We start from the raw sequence: 15,409 nt of genomic DNA on the forward strand, positions 1-15,409 counted from the left end.
CCAGTCTCAACAATAAACAAACAAACAAATAAGTAGAGGGCTAGAGATGCAGCTCAATGGTAAAGCACCCTTGGGTTCAATCCCCGGTATAGCCCAAGACAAAAAACCCCAAACCCATCAAGTCCTGAATTAACTTCCATAACAATCAAATTGCTGCACAGGACCCAACATTGATTCAACAAATACCTGAGGGCCTTCTGTGTGCCAGACCCCGCCCTGCGTGCTGAGGACACTGCAATGAATGAGGACATGAAACCTTCTGCCTCCCTGTCTGCGCAATCTTGAGAAGGATGAGGCCACACACATGAGCATCGTGCAGAGCAAAGCCCCCCCGTCTCTGCTGGCGGACAGCGTCTGGCGTCCCTCCTGCTAACATGGCACACCTACCCACCTCCCTATGGCCAAGTTTCTGAAGCCGCTGACCCCAGCTTGTTTAGTTGCTTCCTGCCCTTGACTTATTCCTCGAGTCACAGGAGTGCGATTCCAGACCACACTGCTCTGGAGACAAGGTCTTCATCCTGCTAAGGCCTCTCGAGCCTTCCCTGGGTGTCACTGGGAGTAGCTGTGAATCAGGGTGCCGAGTTCGGTGGCTCCCAGAAGATACAGCATGCTCCAGGTCATCAGAGTCCCCATCCACTGAGTGGGGATGGCTAGGACATGGTAGGGCAGGACCAAGGGCCACCTTACCATGAAGCCAGCTGCATCTGCCATGTGGTCAGGCGTCCAGAAGAGAATGGCATGGGCAGAGCCACAGAGTGGCTGGATGGGGATGGACCACACAGGAGCAGAGGGCAGATGTGTCAGTCCTTTCCTGTGACCCTGAGTAGTCGGAGCAACAACGTGCCGACAGTCATCTCACGTCAACCTGTCTGGTGCAATCACGCAGAGAAACCACCAGCCTGGGGACCCAAACCAAACTCAGGTTCCCTCTGATCACGTGTAACTGTGGTCCAGCCTGGTTCCAGGGGGACTGGTAGCATTCAGGACGGGAGCTCGAGTGACAGAGCCCAGCACAGGGAGTGGGAGGCCCAGCGGCACATGAATGCAGGGCAACTTGATTACTGTACCACCAATGGCGCTGGATCATACCACTGACCACAGCCGGGCTATGTTGTTCAGATGCACAAGAGTTGCTGCAGCATCAAGTGAGGGTGACCAGCCTGCCTTGCACTGCCCTAGCCACTGTCAGGGGAGGCTACAGTTTGCATCTTGATTGTTCCCCAAAGGTCCCTGTGTTGAAGGCTCAGTCCCAGCCTGTGAGGCTCCTGGTAGGAGGTGGAGCCTTGTGGGAGGACATGAGGTTGCAGGCGGCAGGCCCTCTCTTCCCGGCCACTGCGAAGTGAACAGGCTGCCTTAATCATGAGCTCCCAACCACGTGTCTTGTCACCAGTCCAAAAGCAACGGACCAACAGACCACCAAAGGAATCCTCCAAAACTGAGTCCAAATAGCCTTTCCTCCTTACAAGTTTCTCCTCTGGGCTGTTCTGTTATAGCAATGCAAAGCTGGCTAACAGGGCGAGATGTGCTATTTTAAGTCAGTAAACAGAACATTTTGGTACCACATTTTTAGACATTTGAATAAAAATAAAAGTTAAATTGTGGTTTCAAATTAAGACTGAAAGTAAACTGCTGATATCTTAAAGATCTTAACAAAAAATAAAATTTTAAAAGTATTAAAACAGAAGACATTTGTTGTCAGTTAAGAAGGGAAAATGCAAACAGAAAATAAATTAATGAGAAGATGCTTAGATTTACTAGTAATCAAGGAAACACAAATGAAAATATCTGAAGGGCTAACCAGGCTCCTCACACCCGCATCTCACCACCCGACCTCCACAAACTGGATCAGAAGTCCCAGGGAAGGTAATGTGAGCCTGAACGAAGCCATTTTTGCCCCCACCCTCAGCCCTGCCCAGGGGGTCCTCTGACCTCAGCCCCACCTGCCCGTCTGTCCGCTGCCCCTCTCTTTGGCTCCCCTTTCACTTGCTCCCCAAGTCTGAAACCCGCCCCCCATACCAAGTGGCCAGAGGAGAAAGGGCAGGTGTGGTTCCCTTGCCTCAGTTTTTCCTCCTTGGTTCAGTTCAGAGGCCTTTCCCTCCTGAGTCCCCCAGGGATGGGGTCAGGAGAGACCTGTGGGGCTCGGAGGAGGGAGGCTGCTCCGCCCGGGCAGTGGTGGAAGAGGAGAAGCGGTGGTGGCGAGAAGGCATTTGATAACCATCCTGACGAGAGCCTTTTTTTTTTTTTTTTTAAAAGAGAGAGTGAGAGAGAGAGAGAAAGAATTTTAATATTTATTTTTTAGTTATTGGCGGACACAACATCTTTGTTTTGTATGTGGTGCTGAGGATTGAACCCGGGCTGCACGCACGCCAGGCGAGCGCGCTACCGCTTGAGCCACATCCCCAGCCCCCTGACGAGAGCCTTAACAGGATTTCTAAACAGAACTCTTCTCAACCAGAGGCCAGTACCATGCTTACTGTGTGACAAGTGGCATCCCTGCAGTCATGAGAGCTGTGCGACCAGAGCCATCAGCTGCAGTTCTGCAAGCTCGTGATCTGCAGAAAGCAACAGATGCCAGCTGTGGGCAGACGATGGCCCACCTCCCCTGCCTGCCTCAGACCCTGGCAGCCCAGGGGAACTGCTGCTGCAACCCCAACAACTCTCAAGAAGAAAGACCCAGAGAGGTGCTCGGTTACAGAGATAAGGCAATTAATTTACAGAAAGCACACCTCACTCCGTGAACAAGGGACAAGGTGCTCACTCGGGGATGTACCTTGCTGTTAATGAGACCCTATTCCAGATGCACCATGCTGGTGACAGTGACAACGCTGGGCACCATGAGTGCTGGCAAGGTAGATTGAGCAATGCCTGCTTCAGGTGGAAATTCACACAATGTCACCCGGTCACAGGACCTTGAACACACACCCGACAACACTCAGGCGTGGGGATGATCGCTACAGTATCTCACCCATCAATCAATCATTGCTGAAGTATTAGGATACCCTCAGAGAGTAGGACCATACTTCTTAAAAACGAGGTAGGGAATTCTTAGCCAGGTGTGGTGGTATTGACTGGAGTCAGAGCAACTTGGGAGGCCAAGGCAGGAAGATGGTGAGCTCCAGGCCAGACTCAGCAACTCAGTGAGATCTAATCTCAAAAAAAAAAAAAAGTAGGGGGCTGGAGATGTGGCTCAAGTGGTAGCGTGCTCACCTGACATGCATGCAGCCTGGGTTTGATCCTCAGCACCACATACAAATAAAGATGTTGTGTCCGCCGAAAACTCAAAAATGAATAATTCTCTCTCTTAAAAAAAAAAAGAAAAAAAAAAGGAGGGGTTGAAGTATAGCTCATTGGTAATGCACCCCGAGTTCAATCCCTCGTACTAAAACAAAAAAGGGAAAAGAAAAATGAGTTCATTCTTCACATCTTCATGAACTTCTTAGAAGTACATGGCCCCGTGTGGGTGTTGTGGCGCATACCTATCATTCCAGCGGCTCAGGAGGCTGAGGCAGGAGGATTGGAGGGTCAAAGCCAGCCTTGGCAAAAGCAAGGCGCTAAGCAACCCAGAGAGACCCTGTCTCTAAATAAAATACAAAATAGGGCTGGAGATGTGGCTCACTGCCCCCGAGTTCAATTCCCAGTACCAAAAACAAACAAAAAAGAATACAATTCTATTTGTGGAGAAAATTAAATGTACACTCAACATTATTGAGTATTTTCCAGAAGACTGCAAAAAAGGTACATCTGAAAAGTCACTGGTGCTTCCCTCTGGAGCCTGGGCCAGGGCCAGGACTCACTGTCTTTTTGTTGATTGGTTGCTTTAACTATAAGCAATAATTTTGTAATTTCAATTTAAGTATCACACACACACACACAAAAAAAAAACCCTGGAGATAAGAGCACAGCAAAAAGCTGATATTGCCAAAGAGAGCTCCCAAGTACGCGGTGCGCAATCAGGCTGTCCCCTTCACCTTTGGAGAGCTCTGAAAATGGCCACAGGAAAGGTTTACAAGTGGCTAGAGGAAAACAGTTTCAATCTAGTCTGTGTCCCTTGAAATGACTCTAGAAATAAGCTCTAGGCGCGTGAAGGTGGGTGGGGAAGGTAACCTATGAGGTTCCTGCAGATGCCAGGATCTGTTACCAGGTTCCACTAGTTGAATCTTCAAATTAGAACTGTTAAAAAGGAACACATCAGCATGAACGAGAGGGTATCAAAGCAGAAAAGCTCGCATTTCATTTTGCAAACCCAATACACAGAGCAAAAGAGGTGGAGAGTCAGAGAGAAAGGCTGCCCGGATCCGTGGCTCAGGTCACCAGGGGCCCAGAGACCTGGAAGACAATGGGAGGAGACGGAGGTGCAGACAAGGAGGTGCAGACAAAGACCCATCGGGGGCTCCAGCTGAACAGGGTGAGGCTGGGCAAGCCGTCCAGGGCTGAGGAAAGCACAGAGGAGGCCACACAGAAGCCCAAGCAGTGATACGATCAGTGTCTGCAGTCATCGCACAGAATAATGAGCAGTAATCAAAGAAGAGTGTGAAAATGTAACAGAGATGGCAGAGAAGAGATGTCACCTGGAGCCAAGAGCAGGGGCTGCGGAGCCCAGGAAGTTTAAGTTGGAAATCTGACTACAGAGAGCTGAGGATCAGGGCAGGGGGCAGGATTCTGTTCCCACAGTGATCAGTGGACACACCACTTCCCTGCGGTTCTATGACAGCCGCCCAGAGAGCACAGGCACATGACATCTGGTGAGATGCCGCTGAAACCTTTTAGGGCCACAAAGCCCTTTGCAAATACAGATGAAAGCCATGAATCCCTCTTCAAAATCCCAGAAAATAAACATTTTAAATAATAAATGTCAACCAAAAAACACAAAACAAACAAACAAAAACCTGAAGATTCATAGGCCCCTGCTGAACCATTTAAGGTCCCCTTTCCCAAAACGTCCTACCCAGTCAAATCCCAAGACTCTGGGCATAATCCCAGCTGAGGGGGAACCTCTGGCGCCCAGGCCCTCTCCTGCACTCTCATGGACGCTCTGGCCTGTGGTCCCAGTGCTCTCTTTGCTGGGTCCCCCTCAGCCCACCTTCACAGCGTGGCCCTGGTTCCCTGGTGGCCTGCTCTGCACTGTCTGCCTGCCACGGTCCCAAAGCCTCCCTGCTGGGGCCCTCTCTGCTCAGAGTGTGGTCTTCTCATGGCCGCAGCCCTGGCCTCTCCTGGAGTCGGGCACCAGAACCCCAGGCACAGCCAGCCACCTCCGAGTGGTTTCCTGGAGCCACCCTCTGGCATCAACTGAGCACTCAGCTCACGTGCTGCCCACGGCATGACCCTGCGGTCCTCAAACCACAGCATCATGAGCTCACCCCAACGGCTGTCACTTAAACGTGTCTAGCTACTGCCCACCATTCTCTCCTCCTGACAGGGTCTCGAGACAGTGGTCCACAGCGCTGGGCTCAGTAGGCCCTTGGGCTGCCGGCCAGCCACAGGCATCAGGAGGCTTCAGCCCAGCAGCACCTCGCACACTGCCTTGAGGTCACAAGCAAGACACCCTGTAGAGCCCCAGGACCCTCCTTCTGTCCTTCTCTCAGCTGCGGAGGCCCAGTGGGAGGCTGATGGCAGTCATAGCACCAGTGTACACAGGACCGTGTCAGTGAGGCCCACCAAGCAGACCCAATTACACCCTTGCTCCAGTCTCTCAGTGTCCATGGTGGCTCTCCCTGACTCTGGTCCCCTCTGACTCCATGTCAGCAAACCCAGGCGCATCCTCAGCCCCCTGGCTCTTCCCACCTGCGAGGGTCCGTGTGGCGCTCAGGAGCTTATGCCTGGTCCTCCTCTGGACTCCCACTCCTCCCAGCCAGCCCCCTTCTCTGACCCCGGCTCCTCTCCAACTGTCTGCTGGTCACCTCCACCCACGTGGCCCACAGGCATTCAAGTTCAATGGGCCCAAGAGTGAAAGCTGCTGTTTCAACGCCCTCAGTTGGTAGCAGCTCCACGAACAGCCAAAGCTGAAGTCTGGGGTGTCTGGATCCTTTCCCCTCACATGGCCACCCCAACATATCTGAGTCTGCACCCAAAACAGCCCCTGGCCCCTGCCCACTGTCTGCACTGTCCTGCCTGTGAGCAGCACGCCCATCTGGCTCCAGCCTGTCTCCCACACATCCTGGCTGGGAGGCAGAGTGTGAACGCCACGCCAAGGCGCCCCCCCTGCGGCTGGCCAAGTGGGGGCAGCTGAGGATGCACCTTTAGCTCCCAGTGGACAGCGGCACACAGTGGGTATGTAGCACAGGGTCTGCCCCACTGATGGCACGGCCTCGCCCTCTGAACGTGCCACCCAACACAGCAAGAGGGACTGTGTGACTAAGGACTGTGAGGTGAGACTCACCCTAGGTGACCTTGGTAGGCCAATGTGACCAAGAAGACCCTTCTAAAGAGAGGCGAGAGTGTTGGAGGAAGAGAAGGAGCCCTCTCAACAGAAACAGAGAGGACAGAGAGAGGGAAATGGGACTGCAGGCACTGCCTGAAGACGAGGGGCACGAGCCAAGGATCGCAGCGGCCTCACCTCGCTCTACCCAGCTCAGCACAGAGCTGAAGCCCCACTGCCTCAGAGGGCCAAGGGCACCGCATAGAGAGGCCTGCGTCCACGTCTTTCCATCCTGTTCTCTCAGACTGGGGTGCCAGCAGTGACAGCTGTGGATATTGTCACAGACTGTGTCCCTTCCGCCTGGTGAGCACATGCCTATCGTCTGTCCAGAGAGGGTTTCTTCACCCCTGAGCCTGCTGGACCTGCAAGCTTCTCTGGGTTCCTGGGACTCTCAGGCTCACTCTGGTCACCTCAGCTTCTTCCTGGATCTGTGGCTGCTCTGGGCTGCGGGGGAGCCTGCAAGGCAGCAGCCAGTAATGCTACCACTGGAAGTCACAAGGGCACAGCTGACAGCCTGCAGAACAGGACAGCTAGGACAGTCTCCCCTGGATGGCCCCACAACACTTGCTGGCGAGTCCCTACTGCAGAGGCTTACTCCTTCCACTACTTACCCAGGTGCCCGTTTATCCAGACTGGTCACACATGCTTGGTGGCAGGGCTTGGCAGCTGACAACAAACTCACGAAGTTAAAAACAGCCCAAGTTGACATCTGATGGCCTTAATGAAGCACACCCTAAACAAGCATGCATGACCCTGAGTGACAGATGATGACACTGAGGCCCAGAAAGATGAAATGACTTGGCTAATGTCACAGCCAGAGACCTAAGACTGAGAATCCACGTTCCCTGTTTTTCAACCCTGCCACAAACCACAAAGGACACCTCCATGATTGTTCACTTTGAAGATCAGAAAGGAAACCTAGTCATCTTCCGAAATAATAATGGCCTCATTGATCCCTCACCCACAAAGAACCAAGGTCCACAAAGCACGGCTCTGTGGGAGGTGGGCTGTGGGCCCATTAGGGCTGCCAAGAGCAGGAGCGAGGTGAAGGGCCAAAGAAACGCCTCGGAAAGGCTTTCCCAGGAAGGGCCGCTGCGGAGGCAGCCTGCTAAGTGCAGGCATTCAGAGCAGACAACAAAGCGATGACTTTGGGGACACCTCCGGTGCTGGAGAAAAGGCCGCTCCCAGCCTCTGAAGATCAAGAACCCATGTCTAACACGTGCGGGGAAACAGAGTGGCCTTCACCTGGCAACGCAGCGGCCTGGCCAGCTCTCCTGGAGGACTACACTGTGAGGAGGAGAGTGGAGGTGTGGGGGGTCACAGGTCACGCTGCAGAAACACGTCCAGTAAGTCATTATGTGTCAGGACACAGACGAGCCTAACTGCATACTGGAACATCTTCAGAGGCTCAATAGCAGGTTTCAGAGTTTTCTCTTAATCTTTTCGGGAAGAGGGGGATAAAACAGATTCCCCATCTAGATCCAGTCACATCCTGTGACAGGATGATCTGCCCTGGGGCTCCTGACAACTGGCCAGGAGGCCGGACACCGGAAGGCCATTCTGGAACAGGAGAACCTGGCCCCAGAGGCCTCTGCTGGCCTCTGGCTCTGTGGGTCCGCTGTTCCCGCACTCACACTGGGCCGACTCCCAGCCAGGACTACATTCCAGAATCTCAGCTAATGGACTCTCCTCAGCCTGGCCTCGTTTCCACCTGGGCGTCTGGGGAGCTGTTCCGACTTCCCAGAAAACATGTTTTTTTTACACAGTTTGTTCAGATGGCCCTTCTTCTTAACTCTATGTAGTCCCAAGGCTTCGGCTTCAAGTATGGAAAGTTGAGAGGAGGGGAGATCCCTAAATATCTGAGAGAAGAGTAAAGGCCCAGCCAGCAGGGTCATGCAGCCCAGCGAAGCAGCTGAGGCTACTTAAAGCTCCAGATACTTTAAAAATCTAATGAAAACAATGCCACTGTTTACACTTGTGCAGAGACACCAGGAGGAAGGCCCCCAGTCTCTTGAGTGTATTCCTTCCTCCACCTGTGAGAAATCAGCTGTTGGGAAGGTGAGACAGTCACGTAAAAGGTATCCATCACTCACAGACAAGGGCTTCTGGAGCAACCAGAGGTAAGAGGGCACAGTCCCGGTAGGCGATCTGGGCAAAATGCAGATGAGGTCAGGCAGCACCACGCCCACTGCTCTAGGAACGAAACCCAGCTGGGGAAACAGCAGCTGGCACAGCGGTTGCCACTCAACACAAGCTCCTTCCTTCTGGGTTTTGGGAGCCCAAAACCTTCTGCTTGGCTCCCACCTGCTCAGCGTAGGGTGCTCTGCCGAGAAGCCTGCCCAGGTCTGCAGAGCTGCTGCCCGACTTTCCTGTTCCTTCCCTAAAAGTTAGATGGCAGCAGAAAGCACGCGCTAGCAGAAGCCCACCACACAGCACAGTCAGGCACTCAGGGAACAGGAGGAAACATGCAGGCAGGTCCTCAGGGACAGCTGGCGTTTTAATCAGCTTCTTCGTTGCTATGACCAAAGACTGGACATGAACAATCTTAGAAGAGAAAAAAATTAGGCCCAAACTGAGAAAAAACATCACAGCAAAAGTATGTGGCAGAGGAAAGCAGTTCAGGACGTGATAATCAGGAAGCAGAGCTCTGCTCAGTAAGGACGAAACATAAGCCCCACGCTGGGCACAGTGGCGCATGCCTGTAATCCCAGTAGCTGAGGCAAGAGGATCACAAGTTCAAACCCAGCCTCAACAATTTAATAAGGCCTAAGCAACTCAGAGAGAGACTGAGTCAAAATAAAAAATAAAAAGGGCTGGGAATGAGGCTTAGTGGTTAAGGATTCAATCCCTGGTACCAAAAATAAAACAAACCCAAAGGTACGCTCCCTGTGGCCCACCTCCTCCAGCCACACCCTGCCTGCCTACAGCTACCATCCAGTTGACCCATTCAAGTGTGTTAATGCACTGATCAGGTTGAGGCTCCAAGAGTCCAGTCATTTCACCTCTAAACTTTCTTCACATAATCTCACACATGAGCTTTTGGGGGACACCTCGTCTAAACCATAACACCTAGGGAAGTGCTCGTGGATGCAAATCATTACTGAGCTCGGCTTTAAGTCAATCCAGCAGTGCAGGGCAGGGTGGAGGGATGTCAGATCTGTGTGGATGTGGAAGCCGGAGTGTGTGTTTGTGGGGGGGGGGTTCTGCCCCTCTGCCTGGGATCACTTCTAGTGTAAACCTGTTACCAAAGTCCTGATGGGGCTAAGTTGTGAGGGCGGGGCTGAGGGATGTGTCTGCAGGGAAACTGTCAGCTAAGCGGTTGGGTCCTTCTTTGACCTAGCTGTGTGACAGGGACAGGCACTATCTGACCAGGGGATGGGCCCCTACTGTAAACCTGTCCTTCAGGCAGTATTAACTTGATTCTCTAAATGCAAACCAGAAAGACTTCCAAACCCACACAGAAGCTGGCACCCCGTGGGGACAAACTCTGCCGCACCCCCTATGTGGAGCAGTCTGAGGCTTATAGCATAAGACTACTCCTAAGGCTTTCTAGGGACAACGATCAGGTCTTGGACTAGAGAACTCAAGTGGCTTCTGCAGGATCATGCTGCCTGCGAGGGTGAGGAGGACTCAGGAACAGAGAGCCCTTGCTGCCAGGACTGACTTGGGAGCACTTGAGGAACTGCCAGGCTCTGGTGCCACCAGCGCCCTACAAACAGCTTGCACTGAGCAACAAAGGGCTGCCGGTGCTCGGGTGGCAGTTCCAAGGAGCGGGACTCGCTGTCGGGAGGGCCAGCGTCCATGGAGGAAGGCCAAACCAAGCCGAAGGCCAGCTTGTTGAGTGCTCTTTCCCAGCAGTGACGGGAGAGCTGGAGGGCACGCCATGCATTCTAAGTCTGGGTTTTCACGAACTGGTGGGCAGTGACCTGTGACCCTGGCCATATGGACAGGCAGGAGGAGATCGCCATGGGAAGATGAGGTGCGGGCACACAGGGTGGTTTGATGCCGGAGGGAGCAGTCCCAGTGCTGAAAGGTGACTGGATACCACAGCAGCAACGCCCCATGCTTGTGTGAGGTGCCACCTGGGCCTGGGAAACAAGGACGCGGGGAACTGCAGCGACGCACGGACGCACTGGACCCACGTGTTCTGTGCTCTGTAGCACAAATGCTGGGAACCATTCCGCCTGCTGGGTGGCCGCCCAACAGGAAGCGTCCCATGGGGACTACTTTTCTCTTTCGTCCCCAGTCACCTCACCCCCATCCCACTAGAGACAGCCGGCACAGAACCAGGGCTGTGGTCCTGTTGGGACTCTGGATCTAAACCATAACACCTAGGGCTGGCAGCAGGAAGTCCGTCCCTGTGTCTTTAAGCCTCACGCCAGAGTCCTAAAGGCTGGGCTGTCTCCACCCTGTCTGCAGAGACCAGCCAGACCGCCAGGTGGCCTGGACCCTCTGCACCCTCACAACCCCACCACCTCAACAGCTGTGCAAGGGGAAGCCTCTGCTGGCCTGGCCCTGCGGCCTGCAGTGTGGACCCACACCTGGGAGAACCCAGCGACCCCTCAATGGTGGCGCTGTTGGGTGAGAAGGAAGAGAAGACCAGTAGCTGAGGGGAGAGAGAAGCATGAGAGTTTATATGGAAAGAAATCACACAGCATCTGCACCGAGGCTCAGAGCCAGAGATGACATCGCCTCAGCTCAGTTACACTTCTGTCTGAAACGGGGAGGCGGGTTTTGGAGGCCACTCTGCTCCTAGAGTCTGACAAGTGGAGGGATGACCAGCCTAATTACCACCTACAGAATGGGAGACTAGGGACTGGGCTTGAGTTGTCCCGGTTTCGGTTTTGCTTTAAGCAGCCCAAGGCTAGGGCCTGGGGCTGGGATGTGACAGAAGAAATGTGATATGTTTCAGCAGGTACGCAGGTGCACATCTATAGTCCCAGCTACTTGAGAGGTTGAGGTGGGAGGATCACTTGAACCCAGGGGTTAAGGCCAACCTGGGGAACCTGGCAAGACCCCAACTCAAAGTATAAATAAAATTGGTCTTCATTTCTGTTTTTTCTTTTTTTGGTACCAAGGAGTGAACCAAAGGCACTGAAGCACTGAGCCACATTATTTTGAGACAGGATCTCACTAGGTTGCTTACAGCCTTACTAAATTGCTGAGACTGGCTTCAAACCTGTGATCCTCCTGCCTTGGGCTCCCGAGTCGCAGGGACTGCAGGATGTGCCACACCAGGATCTATCCCCTTTTCCTAATACACAGCTCCTGAAAACCTTGGCATCTCCACGGTAATAAAGGGTTTTGTTTTGGTTTGCAAATGAGGCGACTGGTGGCTGGGGATTCCTGGACACCTCGGGTTAGGGGCTGGTTGCCAAGGAACCAGCCACGTGGTTAGTGAGGGATGTACCTAGGGAGGGGAAACAGGATGAAGGTTGAGTCAATCACCAATGGCCAATAATCTACTCCACTGCAGGAAGACACCACCAGCCTCCAAGTACGGGCTTCAGAGCGCGGTGGACACGCACAGGTGCCAGGACCCGCCCGCACTGCCCACCCCTCCGCCAGCCCTCGCTCTACCCTTTACACTAAGCTGCAAACTCAGGTGACAGCAGCTCAGTGAGCTCTTCTGGCCAACAACTGAGGCCATCGAAGGGTCTGCGGGGGACAGCCTGCACTGCCTGGAGTCGGGGAGCAGAGCCAGCGCTGAGCGTGAGGGACAGCCTGTGTCAGGAGCCAGGTGTTCCCCAAGGGCCAGTGCTGTTCCTGGGACACAGAACAGGGACTTTTGTGTTTTCTTACACAGGGAGGAAAATGGGTGGGGGTCACAATCAGGAACCCTGGCTTTACATGATAGTCGCTAAGCCAACCGCTCACCTCACTCTCTGCGGCTGCAAACTGAGATTTTTCATAGTATGAGGAGGAGGCAGAGCAGACTGTGTGCAAGGAAAGTGACAAGAGCCCTCGGAGCCAAGAATTGGTTGCTGAAATGAAAATGGAAGACCTGGAAAATGAAGTACGATTCCCGGGGCGAGGGCATGGAAATATTTTCAGAAAACTTAAGAGAACAGAGGATCCGCAGAGGAGCCACATCTGCCAACAGATGCTCGGGACAAGAGGACAGGGATAAACAAAACCCAATTAGAAAGGGCGACTGGAGAGCCTCTGGCTCTGAGGCACCCCTGGAAGCCTGGTGCTCAGCTGGAGGAGCTGCACGCACTGCCGCAAAGTGACAGAACATCCAGAATATGACAGTAAGGAACTCCAGGGGGGAAACCAGGCTCCATACAGATTATCACCCAGAAACAGACTGTCCTCAGTGAGAAGGTCTAAAGGGGAAAGCGTGGGAACCATGAGTGGGGAAGAAGCCTGAGCGCCCTTAGCAGGAGGCACCTGAAGGGAGGCCTGAGTGGGAAATGGGGCTATTCTAAGTGGAAGGAAGGTTCTTTCCACCCCAAAGCCTATTTTGTGCTCTCATGGTGCATTCTCCCTATACACACATGTATATCTATATGCATTATATGCATATATAACATATATACATATATATACACACACACACACTTTTTTTTTTTTTTTTTTTTGGCAGGGCTGGGGATCAAACCCAGTGCCTTGTGCATGGGAGGCAAGTGTGCTGCCACCGGAGACAATCCTCAGCCTTCAGCTCTGTTTTTAATCACGTGTGAAGGTCTAAGAAATAATTTGTTGAGCTGGGTGCTGTAGTGCATGCCTGTAATCCCAGCAAGGCAGGAGGATGGCAAGTTTGAGGCCAGCCTCAGGAACTTAGCCAGACTATCTGAAAATAAAAAATAAAAAGGGGTAGTGGTGTGACTCAGTGGTAGAGCACTCCTGGGTTTAATTTCTAGGATAAAAAAAGAAATAATTTCTTGGATATACAGATTCAGATATATACCCAATTTCCAAAGTTGCTTCGAAGTGTCAGAACAAGGAAGTAAATCAAGAAAAGGGATCCAGGAAATAGTGGATTCCACGCAGGAGATCAAAGCAGTGGTGGACAGCAGCTGGGCCTCTGCTTGGAGAACCGCCTGCAGGTTAGACAAATATGAGAGTGCAGGAGAGAAGTCCTGGGAGGAAGGGCTTCGCAGGTGGAATGGCACCAGGGTTTTCAAAAAGATAAGGTTACGATAAAGGCAAACAGTTGGGGGGGTGGTAATTAGAAAAACGAACTCTTTAGAAACTACAGTTTGTTTTTTTAAGTTACTAATAATCTCCTCATACAGAGCAGAGCACAAGAAAATCTTAGTTTATGAACCAAAAACATCAGGATGGGAATGTAACTTGCTCTGTACTAATCCAAGAGTGGCAAGAAGGAAAGAGATGGTACAATGTGATTGCAGGAAGTCAACAGATAACACTTAAAACCAATAAACCAAAAAATGTCAACATGAACACAGTATTTAGCTCTTCAGAAGACTCCCCAGAAGGGACAGTTACAAGGCAAAGCTGGTCTCCTTCTGTACAGGAGTTTTAGCTTGCTGGCTCTGGGCCAGATGGCAGGGCTTGGCTCAGGGGTTCTATCGCTTACTGGCCATGTCACCTTGGCACATTACTTGGCCCCTTCGTGTCTAGTTCATCCTTGTAGAGACCCTCCTCTGTATTAGGGAGCTATTTTATTAAAACACTGATCCACATGACACGTGTAAAAGAATTCCTGGCACATAAAGTATGACACGTAAAAATTTTGACCAAAGTTAATAAAAATAAACAGGGGAAAAACCTTAATGAACCTGTAGTAATGCTCTCAAAACAATCTAGAACACAAACAAAATATGACAAACCCAAAGAATGAAAGCCAGGCTCAGGTGAGCCGTGGGGCCATCACAGGGTGGCCTGTGAGGGCTGCAGCCCTGGCGGCTCCTCGGAAAGCTTCTCAAGTCACTTCTAGCGCAGCGGCGCCTCCCTGGGCTCCTAGTTGTGCCGCCTGCCTTCCGTTAGCTCTTGGCTAACCTATACCTTACAGCTTCTCTCCCACAGAAAATTAGCTCCAGTTCTTTCCCCCAGCTACTGCAGGCCATTTCCAGGCCCTGGGCACGGCAGCCACCCTGCACTGCTGATGGGCCGTCCTCCAGGCTGGGCAAGCAGAGTCTCCCTCCCACCAGGACAGCGGCTCACAGGGCTCCTCCTGTGTTCCCTGTGATTTAGGTGATGGTTCTGTCCTATTAGACCCCAACACTGCAGGCGCAGCACGGGGCCTCTCTCTATGGGCCACACAGCTCCAGACAGCATCCGAAGAGAGTCAGCTCCACAGACTGCGGAAGAGGTCACTGATGGCTCTACCACTGGTGGCCAAGCAAGAAAGACTGAGCTCCCTCTGCAGCTGTGCCTCATGAGCAGGCAGCAACAAACCCCACCTGCTCTCAAACCAGGACTCTCCCATTTCCTTTTCTGGCGTGACTTTTCCCCACAACACAGGGTCTTGCTAGGTTGCCCAGAGTGGCCTTGAACTCCCAGGCTCAAGCAGTCCTCCTGCCTCAGCCTCCCACGTAGCTGGACTGCAGGGGAGTACCACTGCTCGAAGGACTTTAAGGATGAAAGCTGCCACCCTCCATCTTCAAAGTTAACCCGACAGTAACATGTTCAATGGAAATGACCGGAAAGGCCATCTAATCTCACACGTCACCCACTTCACAGGGGACCTCTAGCTCTGTTCAGACAGACCTAACAGGTGCTCTTGAGCTGACCGACCCTGGGAGAGCACAGTGGAGGGTCCAATTCTGAGTGCTCCCCATGTTGGGAAGTGCCCCCCGTGCATGGTAGGACGTTTAACTAGTAAACCCTCTGAGCAGGCCAAGCTCGTCTTCCTATGGTGTTTGCTTACTGCTCTGACCTTGGGAAACCACAAAACAAATCTCACCACTTAGATGAAAATAGCTACGGTGCATCCTTTATGTCTTTTCCAAACACAATTAAATGACTGTGAAGGTCTCAGACACTAGCACATTAGGACAGGAAGAGTATCATACAAACTCCAAT

The sequence above is a fragment of the Callospermophilus lateralis genome, chromosome 19 (genome assembly GCF_048772815.1).
Source record: "Callospermophilus lateralis isolate mCalLat2 chromosome 19, mCalLat2.hap1, whole genome shotgun sequence".
Classification (NCBI taxonomy): domain Eukaryota; kingdom Metazoa; phylum Chordata; class Mammalia; order Rodentia; family Sciuridae; genus Callospermophilus; species Callospermophilus lateralis.